General features: G+C 43.9%; 1 long non-coding RNA gene across 1 annotated transcript; it reads right to left on the bottom strand.

Moving 5' to 3' along the window:
• Positions 1 to 1,143: 1,143 nt before the first annotated feature.
• On the bottom strand, positions 1,144 to 16,366 carry LOC146435778 (uncharacterized). Its single transcript, XR_014852850.1, has 3 exons — positions 16,173 to 16,366; positions 11,488 to 11,569; positions 1,144 to 1,435 (listed from the first exon to the last, which is right to left on the bottom strand). It is a non-coding gene; the product is annotated as an uncharacterized LOC146435778 (long non-coding RNA).
• Positions 16,367 to 18,666: the final 2,300 nt, after the last annotated feature.

Below are 18,666 nucleotides of genomic sequence, written 5' to 3' on the forward strand. Positions count from 1 at the left end.
TATAAGTTTATTTAGAATCAGCAATGGCTGCAATATGCAACGCCTATCAAAATCAGACATTTACCCACAACTGTGGCTTTTGAAAGACGTGATTTACTTCAGAACTGAAGAAGAAATAACAGGGCTTTTAGACAGACTAATAAATGTATGGTCCAGAGACTTTTCCAGTAGCATATTTATTGTCCAAGCCCTCCAGTCAGCAGCACACTTAATTTTAAGCACATGCTTAAGTGCTTTAGTGAACAAAGCTGAAATGTGGACCCACCAGGCAGCTCAAGAAAAACACTTTCACATCAGTCATCCTGCATGAGCAGTGATAGCAACCCAGCTTTTTACCATGATAGGCACAATCCAAGCTCAGAAGCAGCTCCTCCCTTTGAAGCTGGAATCTAATCAAGAGCAAAGCAACCCTGGAGAGCAAGCAGGGTTTTCCTGACTTCTTAGGCTCTCCCATATGACCACTGGGTGATCCAGCATGCAGCCCTGGAAAGGCTTTACCCAGTGTGCAGGGAACAAGCTTTCATGCAGGTGGTGGTAGTGATATACAGGAACCAAAAGGATGCAGGATTAGGCAAAGCTACAACAACCACACTGTTACACCTAATAATTTTATGAACCTCACAGTGCTAATACAATCTGACAAGGTTAGAGGCCCACCAAAGCCTGCATGTTGCCTGCACTATGTACCCCAACTCCATAGTTCATGAGACAAGGAAAAGATCCAAGGTGGCCACAGACATAGGAGGTATGCAAAATCCTCCTTGCCTTGTTGAAGGCACTGGGTTAACATCCTGCACCAAGGTTTTTGTCTAGAAAAGGGACTGTTGGCACCTCTGCCATCTTTAAAAGAGAAAGGAAAAGTAAAAATTATATTTGTTGTTTTATAAGGTGTGTGGTGTCAGTCAGAAGAGGGCAGGGATTATTTTGATAAATTATCACCCACAGTGCATCATACTGAACACTAGAGAAGCCACATAGAATTATCTCTAATTGAAGGGTGGATTCTCTGGTATCCACTTAGATTACAACATGTTCTAACCTTTTCCTGCTTTCCTGCTTTCTTCCATCTTCCTGTCTAGTAAGGGTTGAGCTTTGCTTTCCCTGTGCTGGGAGGAGGAATTAGGACTCTCTCTGATGCTTGGCCATATATTTGCATAGAAATTGTTGAAACTGAATATATTTGAGACTCTCTCAGATGTGAATGAAACTGGGCTATGGACAGGGAGTGATGGGGGCAAAAAGCAAGGTCAGGGACCCACACAGAGCATGGCTGCATAAATCTTTTTCTCCTTGTAGGAAATTGGACTAAAAAAACCACCTCACGTTGTCTCATTGCAGCTTCTTGCTCAGTTTAACACAAGACTGTGACATATCAGACATGTGGCTGTGCTTGGAGGACTTGGTCATGCCAAAGTTCATGCCAGGCTCCATTCACCTGCACCAAAAAAAAGAGTACTTTATGTTCACAAATAGCTTCAGAGCCTGTACTGCGAGAGCAGATCTTTTTTTCTGAGCAAGCCACGGCTAGCATGCCAGACCTGCAGAAATTCTGTGAACATTCCAGCCCAGCCTGGACCCCTGCAGAGCCAATCTGAACTTTCTGACCATTTTCCCTGTTAACTTTTAGAGACCCCTCAGGAGCAGTCTGCAAGTCCCCAAAAGAGGCACCAGCTATAAAGCACCATTCCATGTGCTCCAGAGCCCATTTACAGCTGCCTTGGGTGTGCCCTGGCTTTGAAAGCCCTGCAAGGCTGCTGAACGTACCCCACACTCTGCCTGAGCCTGTCCTGGTCCTCCCTTTCCACCAACACCTGCATCCTTGGGATCATTAAGGTAGGACAGCCCTCCAAGACTACTGAGTCCAACCATTCCCCAGCACTGACCAAGCCACACAGCTTTTAAATCCCTTCAGGGATGGGGACTCCACCACTGCCCTGGACAACCTGTGCCAATGCCTGATCACCCTTTTAGGGATGAAATTTTTCCTAATATCCACCTGGCTGTCCATTCCTGTCAGCAGCTGTGCAGAGCCACAAGGTCCCCCTAAGCCTCCTTTGCTCCAGGCTGAGCTCCTTTCCCAGCTCCCTCAGCCTCTCCTGGTGCTCCAGACTTTTCTCCAGATCTGTTCCCTTCTCTGGACATCCAGTTTAAGTCCATGCAGAACAAAGACAGTACAGAGGTACATGCATGGCTTTAAAAAGATGATTAAGTAGATAAATGCAGGGGAGGAGCAATTTTATTATGAAAGGCAACAAGAGACCTGGATTTTCATTGCTGTATAGTTGAAGCTCCTCTCCCCTCTCTCCAGTGCTCACAGACCAGGACTCCACTGCAATGATACTGAAAAACACAGGACTAAAATCCAGTTGTTGCCCTAAAAAACTCACAGCCTAAGTAGCTTTTCTTTAGCAAGGAACATTTCAGCCCATAGGAGCCTCTATTTTCCTCGGCTGTATGGAGGCAATCCTGACCTACCTGATTCTCCAGGTCACTTTCTGCATTGCCCACAAGCCCCTGAAGCACATGGGAACTCCCTGGGCTTTTCAGACATCACTTCCCAGCACAGAGGCAAAGTAAGTAAAAATCATCTTGCTGGTTCTGATAGCTGATGGATCAGAGCTTTATGTCCCTGCTCTGCACTTCAGCTCCCAGGGCCAAGGGAACATCCCAGAACTCCCAGCCCCCATTAATGCCTGCAAAACTTAAAGATTTGCAGAGTTTACTTGCAAAGCCTTTTAGAAGCAGAGATGAGTAAACAAGAGTGAAAAGTTAAACAAAGGAAATACATTTATGCTTGTACTGTTTTCAAGTTTATGCAAACAATCCATTTCTAAAGCTGTCACTGACAGTCCTGGCACGTTCTCATTCCCCAGCTCAGAGTCATGCTGGAAACTGAAATCACAAGCATTTCTGAGATGCTTTGGGCAAAATACCTCACTCAGCCCCACCAGCCAAAAATCAGTGAGGTTGGCTGTGGCTACAGAGCCATGGTAACATCTCTGTGCCACGATTCTGGAAAAAGAGAGAGAAGAGTTTAAACTTCTCCAGCCACAGCAGCTGTGAAAGAAACTGGAATAGGGTATCCAAATGAGTTATGAAGAGATCAGTCGAGGAAATAACAACAGGAAATCATCAGGCAGTGAAAAAATTAGAAAATACTATTTTCTAGCTGGTCAGGCATTAAGTGGAGCTGCCATGAATGTAACCTTTTGCTCATGGCTTGACTGAAGGAAGGAGACATGGAGAGGCTGCTCTCCACCAGCACAGCCCACCAAGCTCCACGTAGGAAAGGAGGACTCTGCTAGACCCAGGCAAAGGGTCAGCAAAGCCAAAGTTTCCCAAATCATGTCTCAAGAAGTGGCATACAGGTTTGTTTCAAAGGGAAAAGTGTGCACAAGCTCTGCTTCAGCTGGAAGACAGCACAGTTGCCACTCCAACGCCTCCTCACCCTCTTTGCTCCTCTCCATTCAGCTGCACGGGACAGCACATTTAACAGCTGATCCATCTGGAGCAAAGCCTGCAAAGTTAATTTCTAGCTTTGAGATGGTTACTGGTAATTGTAGGTAATTTCAAATATAATTGCAATCGAGTTGAAAAAGCTCTGTTTGCAGTGTTTATGCTCATCACTCTAATTTAAGACCTAGAAAGCTGGATATGCTGCTCTTCAAATACACACCCATTTTTCATCTTCCTGATTTTACCACGAGAGATCATAAAAACAGCCCCAGCAAACCACAGTCTGCAATGCAAGGCAAATGTTTGAGAAGCTGCATATAAAGTTTCAAGCAAAGCTGCTTGAAGGTTAACGACGGAACATGTTAATGATTATCAAATAGACAAGGAAAGCCACAAAGCGCTTCCAACACAGAAATGCTAGAGCCCCTCAAAATAAATGGTGGCTAACCTTGTTTGGAATAATACTTCTCTTCAAAGCCATGGAACTGTTGCATGTCGCAAATATGTCCACATGTCGTTTTAATACAGGAATAATTACCCATGGCATGTTTGTTAGTGGAAAAAGCAAAGGTCTCCTATTACTTACACATAATAAAACCTGCATTGTTTACCATGAATGAGTTAGAGTGGTAATAAATAAGTGTTGTAACAAACTTCGGTGCCCAGGCCTGCAAACTGTTCTTAATATCTGTAGTTTGGTAGCACCTAGAGGCCCTGCTAAAATCTGCCATGCAGAGCCTGCTGCAGAGCAAGAAACTGCCCCTGTTCTGAAACACAGAAAATATGGTATAGGTAGAGTAAAAACATTCAACCCCCTGGGCAGGGTGACTCAAAACATGCAGAGAGCTCAGCTGAGAGGGACACACTGCAGGTGGCCCTTCTGCTCCCTCTGGGATGTGCCCCACGTGGGTGGAGAGCAGGAACCAAACAACCTTTGATCCTGCTTCGAGTGGATGCTACAAAAGAGCCTTCACCAGGCAAAGCTACTACTACGTGCAACTGCTCCCAGGCTGGGGACTGCAACGTGACCATTTTAAACACTAGGATACACCCTTGAAGTTAAAATCAACAGCTGTGTGCTGGCTTATAGACACTTAAAATATCTGGGATTTAAAAAATACATTTGGCTTTCTATAGTTGACAAAACGACTTGGGAGTTTTAAGCTCCTTGGTGGCTAAAGTCATATGGAATCACAGGTTTGGGCTGGGAGGGACCTTAAAGACCACCTAGTTCCAAGTCTCCTGCTATGGGCAGGGAAGTTTTATCTGCCAAATCTCTGCACATAAGACAGAATCTCTGTTCATCTCTATCCAATGTTAATCTCTGTCAACATGGGCCTGCTTGAAGAAAAACCAACCAAACCAAAATCCTTAGCTTGCTGTACTCTCAACTCATCAAACAAGACATTTTAAAAGCTGGAACTACTCACAAAATTATTTGTTTCCTATGAAAACTTCAGAGGAAAATTAAAAACCAAAAATCCTTCACCTTAGTATTTTCCTACTTTTTGTTTTAAAATTAAAAGTATCTTTTCTTAAACTGTTTCTGTTGGGTTTTAGCAGCCATTGAACCATTTGAGAACTGCTGCAACAGCAAATTTTCCATCCAGCTCTTCAGAGAGTATCAACTCTTGTGAAGATTGGAGTACTTGCTTATTTTAATGCAACACACCAAGGCAACCTCCTCTGCAGAATTAGGTCAGAAATGTTATACTGTAAAAACTATTTGTAACTTATCTGAAGAAAACTTCAAATCCTTGCATTTGTAGTGAAATTCACTCATTTTCACTTCTCAGAAAGTTGTTTCATACAGCAAAAGAAGCAGCTGTGGGATTGTTGGTAACACTGCACAGGATCTGTAGTTCTGCACCACTTGACCCAAGCCAGACATCACCCCTGGCAGTGTTTGCTGCTCCTTCATCCCCTAGAAATTCTGAATGGCAAGGCCATTCTCCTATTTATTTCCATTTCTTCACTTAGGAATTAGGAGTTTAGGACAGTTCAAGACCGTCACCTCAAGCCTGAGGAAAGTCCCAGTTACTCCTTGTTGGATAAAAGACATTACTAAAAACAAGAAGCTTTAAGAAAAAGCTAATGAACAAATTGAAAGAGAAAAATTCGAGCACATGAACTTCATGGCAGCCTTGCAAGACAGCAAGGCTCCTCCAGACTTCTGCAGAAGGAAGTCCAAATGATTGCTCCAAAATAATGCCCTGATCTCACAGGCATCAAACAAATCCAGGTGAGCTCTGCACTTCCCCAGCCACTGGGTTTGATGTGTTAGGCCCACAGCCCCACCCAGCCACGTGCTTAAATGTGGAAAAATGATTTACACTCAGGAGTAATGGTGGTGGTGACCAGGACTCCAGATTTATCAGCAGAACCTCAGCACTTCACTGTCACTGACCTCCAGTTCCTGTAGGCACTGACCATGCCACAGGAATGAAACCTCCAGCTCCTGACAATTATTTCTACTCTGGTTTTACAGACTTCCAAACTTTTTGCTGTGCTATCAGTGACTATAGCATCCTTTAAGGCTTTACTGAGGAGGCAAAATAATAGGGGGCCTCAGAAACTTGGTAATCAAAGGCAGCTGCATGTAAGACATTACACTCAAGCTCTAAGAATAACCATTAATTGCTTGTGTGGGTCAAAAAAATTAGCTCCCATGAAAAATTAATATCTAAATGAAGACTAATGAGAGGCTGGTCCAACATAGCAAAGAAATAACAGCAAGGGAGAAAAATTTAGGACCCTAAGTGCCTGTAGTAACCAAAAGTGATGGTGAAGCTGAGACTAGAAGTCTGATCCTTCAGACAGGGCTGGGCATGTTTATTAGTTCAGTCCATGGGTCACCTTCATGTTATTTAGGGGTGTCTGGAAAAGCCTCTGTTGTTATTCAAGTTGAAAGGGCAGCAGGACCAGTGGGATAAATAAGAGTCTCTCCCTGGGAGGACTCTGGAACAAGTTAGCAAGAAAAAGTATGGAAGAGGGATTTTTCCTGCCAATGCTGTGCATATGGAATGCCCCAGAGATTCTCCTCCAGGAGCACAGAGAACAGTGCTTTGAACAGACTGCCTGCAGCTCATCAGTTTGTTTTCCCCCTTTATGGCACATGCTGTCTTCCAGGCTGGAGGCACTTCTGTATAACCTGTGACCCAAGGAATAACCTTGATCCATCCACAGGAGTCTAAGCAGAGCAGAGAAAAACAGCCAGAGCTCCCCCACCCCCCATATTCACATCTTTGCCCAGGCTGGCATCAGGTTTAGCTCACGGTGATAAACTTGGTTGGAAGTCAAATTTATAAACTTGGTTGTCAAGACAAATTTGAAGCTCCCAGCCTGCCAAGCCCTCAAAAGAAAGGCAGAAGAGATCTGAACCTACTGCAAGGGGTACAACTCTTCCCCTTCTAAGTTACAATAAAATGCAGGGCAAAAATATTCCATCCCAGAAACTGCTGTTACTCCTGCCAAATACCAGCAAATGTAAGACTTCTTGATCTCTGGGTAGCAATTAGACCTGAAAGATGGTCTCATGTTATGCCCTTGAGCATCCCAGCGTGGCTGAGGCAGCAGCAGCTCAGGAGCCTTGCTCAGCAGTGTCTTGCTTTGTGCTCTGGGGGCTGACAGCACCACAACCCCCAGGGATGGGAAACAGTCCCCTGTCCATGTGTGGAAGGGAGGATCTGTTTGCCAGATGCCTGGGACAGAGATGGCAGGAGATAATCTGATACCTTGCACGTTTCAGGAAGATCTTTCTCTTCCACAGGGAAGTATGAAACCAGCCAGGGAACTTGTTCTGCTCAGGAAACCTTCCCATTTCAGTGCTGCCATTTGGTCTGTGAAACAGGGAATGGGCAATGGGTGGGTAATCCCCAAGGAGCACCAGCCAAGTTCCCAGACTTATTTCTCAAATGCTTTGCATTTCAATGTGCAAGTTGGAATACCAGCAAAACGACCTTTCTTGGTAGCTGTTCTTCTATTCCGGGAACTTGGCAAAGGGGCACTCAGTGATGCTGGAGATGCTCTGGTGCTCCACAGGTTAACAGGCAATGCAAAACACTTGGAAAAAAAATGCAGCAAATGCAAGGCCAAGATAAAATATTTCAGGCCATGAAGATCAACCCTAACCTTTGTAAAATGCCTGTCAACAGCAGCATTGTTTATTACTACCAACTATAGTCCTGCTAGTGCTTTTGAGCTGAGAACTGGTTCTGATTCATATTTCATCTGTGTTGTTCTGCATCACAAACCTCCATCATTTTGCCTACTGCTCCAGTGAGGAATTCTGACTAGTATTTCACAATCAACCCATTGCATGTGGGATTCTCTGCTCATCTTGAATCAACCTTAATACCTTGCACTCAGATTTTGGTGTTTATTGACATTTCATAGAGTGCTGCATAAATACACTTGAATTACAGATTTGATTTGAGCTGATCCCTGTGTCTGTTCATCCAAATATTTGTATTTACTGTGAACTCTGAGACACCTGATGTGGTTGCTGGTTTTGATTCAGTGAGTGAGCTACATAAATAGAAGGCTCTTTCCAAAACTCCTATGGTTTGATTCCTTCTCTGAAGTCACATTACTATGTGTATTGTTAAGCACCTCATTTTTGGGCACTGTCTTCTAAAATTGATCATTGTGGTTCCTTCCAACTTAGGATATTCTGTGATTCTATGAATTCACTCACTTTTTGAAAAGCAAAAAGGGATTTAATTCCTGGCTAACCAAGTTAAAGATCTTTGTTTGAACATAAGCTTTCTGTCCTGAGGAACCATATTTAAAGTGAAATTTTCAAAAAATCTGCATTTAGGCCTCAAAATCAAGCACTGCCAATTAAGGAAAGCAGGTATCTCACTACAGGTCTCCTGTGCATAATTATGTTTCATGATCAGGTCTTCAATTACAGCATCATTTCAGACCATTGTTACATATCTTAATGGACAGAGTGAGCAGTCCTGAATCCATGAGCAGCTACTCAGTGTTTTGCTCTGCTCTGCCCTCATTACACACTATGTCTCTACATCTTCTTTTATAACCCCAACCCCAATGCAAAGATGGGACTAATAATTTCTCTATAGACTTTCCTAAAGAGCCTTTCAATGGCATAGATGAGTTTTTGCCCAATAGCAATCAATTCCCATTCACCCTGAAAAATGGGGAAATTGTACATTTCCTATTTCATAGGCAAGAAGCTGAGGCACAGAAAGAGGGTCAAAAGTGCTCATTATTTTCCAGAGCCGAATTTGCTATGCCTTGGACATGATTATTCATGGTACTTAGCATTAAATAGTACTTTATGCATCCAACATCCTGCTCTTGTGGCTGCTGGTGGTCCTGTGCACCTCAGAGCAAATTTGTAGGATTTGAACTCAGAAGGTGAGCAGTAGAAGGTGAGCAGTAGAAGATGAGCAGCCAACAGTGACCCCCAGGAAATATCCAGTTAAGGGACTGATGGTCCCACCTAGGGACCCACAAGCCCCATTTTCTCAGACCAGCATGACAACATCTTGATTTTGGGACCAATCCAGTTGGTCATTTATCACAAAATTTCCAGTTGCTGCAGCAGCAGAGAAAGAAATCTTGCAGACAATAACCACATTACTAGGAGAACGGAAATTGTTCATCCAGACACTTCTCCCAGTTGCAACACAAGGTAGTGGTCTGAGGGCAAAATAGTTTGTGGAGATACAATTAAAGGTCTCTATCACAGGGAAGCTGCATCAAGGGCAGCTTTATGCTGATATTTCCTTCACAGTCTGGAGAGCTGGTACAGTGAAAGTTTTGGGTTGGCCCTTCAGATTTGCAGTAAAAAGTGTTCAGTTTTCCAGAGGGATGAGTTTGTGTGTAGTTTGAGACTGTTAAGACGGACACAGTCCTGAGACTGCTGAGCAGCTCTGTACCTGGGCTTGTGCCAGTGCCCACTGAGGAAAAGCCATGTGTGAGATGATCTATTTCTAGCTGAGTCTTAAAAACTTTCAGGGATAAAGATTTCCCTCCTTTCCTCTTCCACTAGCAGCCTGTTTCAGTCCTGCACTTGCCAGGAAAGAAAAGTTTCTCTAATGTCCAGCATGAAGCTCCCACACTGCAATCCATGGCCTTTGCCCCCTTGTTGTGTCACCTGCCACTATCGAGAAGAGTTTGGTCCCATCATCATTGCAGCTGAACTTCAAACAGTTGTATTAAATTTCCTCTTTGCTTGGCCTCAGTCCTGAAAGAAGCCAAGATTTCTGTCCTTTCTGCAGGGCCCAGATACACTCTTGGCCCAGAACAGGGGGCCCTGCTTCTTTCAGGGTTAAGGCCAAGCACCTGTACAGCCACCCCAGGGCTCCATCTGAGCCGCAGGCTGAAGTTTCCCTTCCATTTAGGCAGCTGGGGAGGGTTGTTGACCTCTTTGATATAGACTGGGGACACAGCCAGAGTCGGCATGAACAGAGGAAAATTCACATCAGAGGTTTTTTAGAAAGCAGAAAAGGCAAAAATAGTCTCTGATGTGTAACTTCTAGCACACAGGGAGAGCTATGGGGGCACCCAGGGTGGGTTCTTAAAACCATGGGCAGGCAAAACCACCATCCTCACCATCTGTTAACCAGTGAGAAACTAAAAATGATCCAAAAACATCTTCTTTTCCCAGGTGCCATTACATTCTGGGAAACCTAACCAGAGGCACCGAGGCAGGGAGGGAGTTCAGCCCAGGTCCGAGAAGAGAAAAGGCCAAGCTGGCTGGGGCAGTTAACCTCTGACAGACAGTCGGTAATATACCTGACACAGAAAACAAACCAGGTGGTGCCACTGCTCGGAAAATACAGACACAGCGGGGGCCTGGGCGTGGAGGAGGGGGAGAGAGGGAAAACATGAGCAGGGGAAAGCCGAGAGGGCAGGAGTCGTTAACCCCTGATAGCGAGTATAAAGTATTTTACTCCCCATCTCATTCATTAGACCGCGTCAGCTCCAGGAGGACCACATCCATTCCTGCACATAAATCCAGCAAGTTTCTCTTTTAAAAAGGCCAGACACTGTCTCTGCCATGGCAATCCAGCTGTCTGGCTGCCTGCCCTGCACGCAGGACCACAAGAGCTCAGCTTTGGTAGGGGGGGCAGCCCTGTCCCAGGGGCTCCTGCACCCTCTGCCTGGCTCTGCCACTTGCCTGCTGCCTCCCCGCAGCCCAGGGACACAGGATGTCCCCAGGGGCCACTGTGTCCTGTCCCTGGCAATGCCAGCCTATGGGCAGGAGCAGCTCAGCCCACCCAGCAGAGATCTCAGGGAGGCAGAGGTGTTCACCAGCTCCATGGCAAAAGCGAAGCACTGATTCACAGGGCTCCTGCAAGAGGCTGCTCAGGGCAGTGGTGAAAGTGTTCCATCCTTGCAAGTGTTCAAAAATGTGTGGATGTGACACCCAGGGACATGGGTCAGTGGTGGGCTTGGCACCGCTGGCTTAGCATTTGGACTCAATTATCTCGGAGGGCTTTTTCAATCTTAATGATTCTCTGGTTCTATAAACTTTTGGACAACTCATTTCACCCATATGTCCAGCATATGATCAGGCATCTGATCATAGGAGTTGTGATACAGGAAAGAATGGCACTCTCATTCTCTCTGCAGAGCCACATCCTTCACAACCCTAAGGAACAAATCTCTTTTATAACCCATGCTTAAATAAGGGTACAGTGTTGAGAGAAAGGAATTATGCAGAGTAACTTGCATCTGGTAGTGGTTTGGGGCTCATCTCTGCATTTCCAGCTTGAGGGGACACAGTGTACCCCCATACTTCCCTAATTTTCTGACCAGCAACCACCCGAGCAAAGCTCTGGGAAATGTAGGAAGTAGTTCTGCCCTTGAAATCTGACCTGAATTTTTACTAAAAAGCTAGCATTTCCAATAAAATAACAGGGGCACAAAATCAAACTATTTTTAACACATCTGTCTACAGTTAAACAACATTGTTTTTCTTTGTGAGAACTTAGTAACATCAGAAAAGTTGGAGAGCCTTCCTGGGGCTGAGGTATTACAGGGCATCTTGTATACCTTGGCATTGTGTGGCTTTCCAGGACATCATTTTAACACTTCACAAATCAGGCTTTATGGACATTCTTCTCTCATAAATCCACTGCAAAGCAAACATAGAAATTACACGTTACACATAGCCAGGTAAATTGCACGGAAGATCACCAGCGAGCAGAGCATTTTTAAGATGTATAAACCATAAAGCATTTTTGGTGTTTTATGATGGCAACATTTCTTTTAGGGCCTGATCCAGCCTTCTTTGAAGTCGAATGGAGTCTTTCCATTGACATCAGAGGGTGTGGGATTTGTCTCACAGCAACTTATACCAATGAGAACAATATTTTGCTCTGAAGTCATTACTTTCTGCCATGGATGTTTTGAAAACAGCTCGTCACCTGACAATACACCCTGAAGGTACTGACAGTCCATGTGTTTTCATTATTTAAAAATGAGACTTGGTAACAGGCTCAGCTGTTTAGGGAAGGTAATATTTTTCTTAAGTACGCCTACCATAAAGTAAATTAGCAAAATCTTCTTCGAGCTGTAACTAAAACATAAGGGCACAGCTGCCCTGGAGGAGTAAAAGGGCTTTCAATGTAAACTTCACTGATATCATCACCATCAGAAGGTCATAAAATTGATTGATTATAAATACAGTCCTCATTTGTTTACAGCTTGCATTTTTGGGTCCCGGGTAATTAGCACATTAACCATCCCTCAAAGTGAGCGCTTACAGGTGCCGCTCTCAGATAGCCAAAGTGGAAAACTGCACTAGAGCAGCCTAATTTTCCTTCCACGATTGCAGGATGGGTGCATTAGGACGGAGGGGAGAAATGTCAGTTATGTGGTTAGCTACTTGGTCACACCTACCCAGGAGCCAAGGGCGTAAGGGGGCATTAAAATGACCTCTTAATTTCCTTCAGCACTAAGGTAGCACCCAAAAAATGAGAGACATGTCAGCAATGTGAGGGAGATCTCCTCCCTGGGAAGCCTGCGGCTGCCAGAAGTCTTTTAAGATACTTTTTCCCTCGGCACAAGCCAACAAAGGGAGATAAAGATCACCCTATTTGTGGTAACTGGTACTTAGTTCCTTTTAGTTACACTTAAAATAAACCCTCTTTGAGTTCTCCGAAGGTTTCAGCCTTCAGACACACCACTACCGAGCTGTAAGCCAGCCACCTTCCTCTCAGCCCCTCTTGGCTCCAAGTTCACGACTACTCTGTGCTCAGGACATTAAACTTTAAAGTCACGTTTTATTTGTACAGCTGGATGCATCAGGTTTATGCTTATTGTCTAATTAGCCAACTAAACCACTTCTGAAAGGGTTTTAATGCTTTACCCCCAGTGAGATCTCTGTAGTGAGTGTGTGTTGAAATGCTAATGGAGACAAAGAATTCCTTTTTGTCGGAATTTGCAGTATTTTGGATACATCTCATGGGCCAAATCTTCGACGGCTGTGGCTTGGTTGGAGTGAGGCAGGTTATTCCCAATTACAGACGTTGAAGGACTCCTGAAATTTAACAAGATGCTAGAAAAGCTATTCACTAATATTCCTGTTTTCAGATGGCTTAAAACTCCATGGCCAGTTTCCAGGTTTTTCCAATCTTCCATAGAAGTTTATTAGAAATGCCTCCTGCAGCTGGGACAAGATAACAGCTACAGCATTCACCAAGCCACTAACGATTAAAGTATGTGCTACCTGCCTTAGCATTCACACGATTTTACAGATTAATTCTTTCAAAATATTTTACACTGGCATCACCTGCTGCACAAGTAATTTAAAAATCTCTACTTACATTTTTTTCACCCATGAAATGAGAGTAGCAAGTGAGCAAAAAGTGAAGTCACTGGGATAGCTGATTTCATCTGTGCATTAAAAAGATCTTGCTGTACTTTGGGAGTATTTCTGTTAATGCTAACAGTGTTCCTAAATGGAAATATTCTGGAGAACTGCCTCTTCTTATGCATTTGTATAAGTTAGAGCAAAAAGCAACCTGAGAAGTGCCTCTGAACACTACAAGGCTGGTAGTAAATAATGCTAATAACCCTTAATTATGGGCCTTATTTAATTCCTGTTTCCAAGTGCCATGAATGTAGCTAAATGAATGTGCTAAATGATAGCAAATTAGCTTTAAAAATGTTAATGGAAAGTTGCTTAGTGCTGAAGGCTGTTTTTTGCCCTTCTGGCAGGAGGGGAACTCCTCCATTAAGATTCCTCTGCAGCCCAACTGAATCCACAGGTCACCCATTCAGTTTTTAGACCCTCACACCTCCACACACCCAGAGACACATTTTCACTGTAAAGCAAGAACATTTTAGTTGCTTTACTCCTCAGGTTGTTTCATTTATGGTAGCACTCGATGACCTTAAGGTCTTTTCCAGCCTCTGATTCTATGTTGTGGATGATTGAATCTTCCTTAGACAGTTGTTTGATTTTGCATTAACTCAACACCCATCAATACACACAGCAGCCAAGCCCAGCTTGGCTCATTTCAGATCTGTTTTGAGTTCAAGGAGGCAAAATTTCCCCATAAAGTTTATCCAACAAGAAACATGACAAGCATTACAGGTGCAGAATACTACACAGTGCTCCCTTGGTCTGATAAAATTTACCATTTCATAGTGTTCCTGCGTCCTGGGCATGACGCCTCCTTGTAAAACTGTCTCATGACCAAACCACAGAAGAGAAGATCAAGCAAATTATTCAATTTCTAACATTTGAAATCTCTGGGTTTTTTATACTCGAGCCAGTTGCCCAGCTGAGCCCATAAACACAACTGCAGTGGAAAATTTGATGTGCTTGGTCAGACGGTGTTTCTGTAACTGTGATGACCCAGCAACATGAGCACAGCAATTTTTCTAGCTGCAAGTGATAATCTTTATTGAACCAACTGGTACAAAAAAGGGCAAAAATTAATCACAGAATATCCTTAGCTGGAAGGGACACAAGCATCACTCAGCCCAACACCTGGCCCTGCACAGGACCATCCCCAACAATCCCACCCTGTGTCTGAGGCATTGTCCAAGCGCCCCTGGAGCTCTGGCAGGTTTGGTGCTGTGACCATTCCCTGTTCAGTGCCAAACCACTCTTTGGGGGAAGAACCTTGTCAAGAGGAAGAGCTTCTGTTCCAAAGGTTGTCCATCCCCTGCACCTGCACACCTGCATCAGTTGTTGTTAATATTATCCTTCCTTACAAGTTTAGCTTCAGATTTGATCTTTGCAAGCACTAAGTGAAGTAGGAGATAAGAGACAAACCCCCCCAGCAAAACTTACCTTTGCAAAAAATCACACCAAACTTGCAATTTATCTCAGAAATGTCTCTGGCTATTCTGAAATGTTTTGCTGCCATTCCTCAGAATTTGTTTTTTTCACTCTGCTGTCCCGGCTGCACTTTGAGGCTGGATGATCACTTACTGTAAATTGTCACTTGCACCCAAATCATTGACTTGGTTTGTAGCAGTTAAGGATCTAATTCCTGACAGCTCGGCTTTGGCAAAGAAAGGGCTGAACTGTGTTTTGCAAACAAGCAATACAGTGAACTTCATTCTGTTTCTCTGTTCATGAACCAACATTGGTTTGGTAAGAGATATTTGTTATTCAAGTACTTGCTGGACAGCTTGGATCAACAATGGCTCATTCCAGAAACAGTTCATTTCAATTTCTTGCTGCTCATGGGGTGAGAACTGTCACCTAAATCGGATGGTACTGATACTAATCTTTGAGGGCATGAGTAAGCCTTTTAAAAATAGGAGAACAAAGGCTGGTAAAGAACAAATATACTTGTTCACATGTAAATGCAAGTGCACATACAAAGAACAACCAATTCCCAAACTAGTATGCAAATAAAAATCTGTCCAGGCATAAACAGAGAGTTACCAAGGTCACTGAGAGCCTCAGTCTGGCAAGCCCAGGTGGAATAAAAAAGTATCATCATTGAAGCGATGGTTATAGACACTCGAATTAAACTTCTGTCCCAATGGCAATGGGATTTCAACCTCTAATTCCTACACTGACCCCACTAAATTGTGGCTGAGTTAGAGTATCTTCCCTGCACAGCTATTTAGGCTTTCAGTGGTGAAGCATTCAAGGCATCCCTTAGTAAAATGCAGCAATGCTTAATTACTCAGTGTTGCTATTTGCTTACATTTTGCTGTTCAGAACTGATCCTAGTCAGGCTCCCACCTATCAGTTCATGTTATTCCTTCCACTGCTAGATTAAAAACCACTGCAGGTACCTTTTTGTGATGCACACATTGCAGTCAAATACACCCTTCACCTCTTTCAACATTCACAGTGACTGTCTCACAGTACTCAACCAGCACCTTTCTCTAAACATTGGAGAGTTGAGGTGAACTTCAGGAAAAATATCAAAAAAAGGTTGAACTCCCTATGAATTTCTTAGGGGGCATCAGGATGAAGACATCAGGATGTCACTATGCTGTATAGTGGTGTGTGCAAAGTTTTCTCACCTTTTTTTCATGTGGGCACAGGCAGAAAAACAAGTGATTTTTCAAAGCCCTGCCACTTTAACTGCCTTATTAAAATGCCTCTTCAAATCCTGCAACTTCACTTACTACTCTGCATTGCTTCTCTGCTGACACCACGCTCAGGACAGTCTCTTTGGCTTGAGTATCTGCACGGCCAGCCAAGCCAAACTGACTTCAGAACATTTTATGAAAATGTTAATATTGCTTTGTTACCTTACCAGGCAGATGTGAAGCTGTTCCCAGTTGGATTTCGACATCCCAGTGCTGGTGGGTCAGTGCCTATGGCTGCACAGGGCCTTATGGAGCTCCTCATTAGAGCACTGCTAGAGTGATGTTATTGCAAATAGGAGTTTCTACATGCCATCGCTGCAGCTCTCACCTCATCACCAGCCAAATGAAGGAACAAGGAAAAATACTAAAAGAAGGAACTAAAAGTGAGCTGGAATTAATTTCACTGAAATAAATATTTTTGTAAAATCGGCTGCACAAGCTAAACTGTTACTGCATCACCCAGGAATGAAGGTTCACTTCTCCAAGATCTTTGCTGTGAATTGTTCTGAACCCATCATGATCCCACATCCTCACCATACTTTCTCTTTGGAAGTAGCATGAAGAACTTATTCTACAGCTTGGGCCACAAATAAAAGGTCCTGAGCACTAGATTAGCTCAAAAGTGGAAATCAAAGTTTCATAAATGGTTTATCAGATATAAAGATTAAATTTTATCTCCAGATAAAATTTGATGGGATGCTTACAGTCCCCTTTGAATTCCATGTCAGATACCTCACTTAAACTACTAGAATTACCAGAAATTACTAAATCATAGAATCACTGGTTTGTGTTGGAAGGAAAACTAAAGATCATCTAGTTCCAAATCCCTGCCATGGGCAGCGATCCCATCCAAATCACCTTTTCATTAACATTTGAAACCAGGGCCTACTCCTAAAGTGGAGCTTTCAGATGGTATAAACCAGATTATCTGTACAGATACCAAAGGGCCACAGCAATCTGCAGCACTGGAGAATCTGTCCTGCCCAGATTCAGGAGCTCCTACAAAGCTCTCCACGGACCAGCAATGATGTATAATATTCAGATCTCAGAAAACCATCTGGGAATTCCCCACTGTGCCCCTCAACCACAAAGGTTACCCTGTCTTAGTTTAATTTAGCTGCCTGTGGTCTGCTCCGTGCAGGGAGAGCACATCCTTCTAAAGACATCAGTGACTTCACAGCCAGAACCAGCCATTGTTGAGAAAACTTGTTGTTTGTCAGGTGAAGCTGAAAAAGAAGTTTTGCCAAGTACTTCCTTTGCTAATATCTTATACATTTTAATGTCGCAGCTGCTGCCAAGGCAAGGGAGGTAATGTCCCCATAATGAGGCACAGCTAAATAAGGCATCCAAATCACAAGGGTGCCCTTGAGATGTCCCAAGGAGCTGCTGCCTCACTATCCCTCCCTCAGGCATCCCACAGCTGATCCATATGCATTTGATCAGCGTTTGATAAGCACATTCCAGCAAGTGGCAGGACCAGGCTTTTCTCAGAGGAAAACTCTGAAAAAACATAGAGGCTCTGGCAGTAGTAATTCTCAGGAATGTGCTTCCTACACTTCTGATTTTTAATTACAACTGAAAACAATTAATGGCTTCAAGACAAAAAGGAAAGAAATCAGATTTTCTTGGACATACACTATCACAGGCTTACGAGATAATTAAATGAAGAAAATCAGATATAAAACAGAGAACACTCAGTCCTGCCAGTGGGAGAGGAAAAAGCCACCAAGCTCTGCTCCCTTAGCACTGCTGGTTTGCACTCCAGTATCTGAACCATCTCCAAGTGAGTCACCTGTGTAAGGCCCACAACATCACTTTGTTTCCCAAATTGCTCCCTAGATCTGCATCAGCATCGTGACTCTGTGTCAGGACCCTGAGGGCACTCATGGCCCCAGATGGGTTTCCCTGCACACCCCTGCCCTGGAGCTCAGCCCAAGGCCATCAGTCCCAGGCTGAGCTAAGCCTGCAGGTTGGAGCCATCCTAACCAGAAAACAGCAGAAAACAGCCTGTGTTGTTCCTCATGCCACCAGTCTCAGCATCAGAGCAATTGTGACACCTGGAGCAGGCAGCTGGAGGAAGTTGATGAGAAGAGAGTTTTCCCAGCTCACTCCACCCCCGTGGAGCATCACACTTCAGGGAGGAGAAAATCACACTGTGGCATTTTCCACACAGGTGGAAAAAACAGATCTAGAAAACTTATTGTGGGTTAAAACACTTAGCTTAAAACACAAGTTAATTTGGGGGATATATCTCCCAGGAATTAATTCCATCACTAGTCCAGCTTTTCCTAAAAAGGCTCATAGAAAATCATCCATGAGAAACAGCTTCTTGCACCAATCTCACTTCAGTAACTTCACAAAAGCAATAAGAATTAGAGAAAAACCAGCACAGACAGCATTTCCCAGACTTGCACATGCACATTCACAATTTGCTTTGACATGAGGCTCGAGTTTCCCTGAAGTAATCATCAATGTTTCAGGTTTCCATTTTTCATTGCCCACTTTGGGGCCTAACTTTCAAAGAACAAAGAACTTCCTGAAAATCAGTTCCTGACATTATGGTCCAGTTGTTAATTAGAGATGCAGGTGCCTACATGAGGCATTTCATTTGAACATTTTTGCTTACACACTCTGAGCCATCGACTTCGTCCTCACCCATCA

The sequence above is a fragment of the Lichenostomus cassidix genome, chromosome 5 (assembly GCF_008360975.1).
Source record: "Lichenostomus cassidix isolate B80296 chromosome 5, HeHo_3.0, whole genome shotgun sequence".
NCBI classification, from domain to species: domain Eukaryota; kingdom Metazoa; phylum Chordata; class Aves; order Passeriformes; family Meliphagidae; genus Lichenostomus; species Lichenostomus cassidix.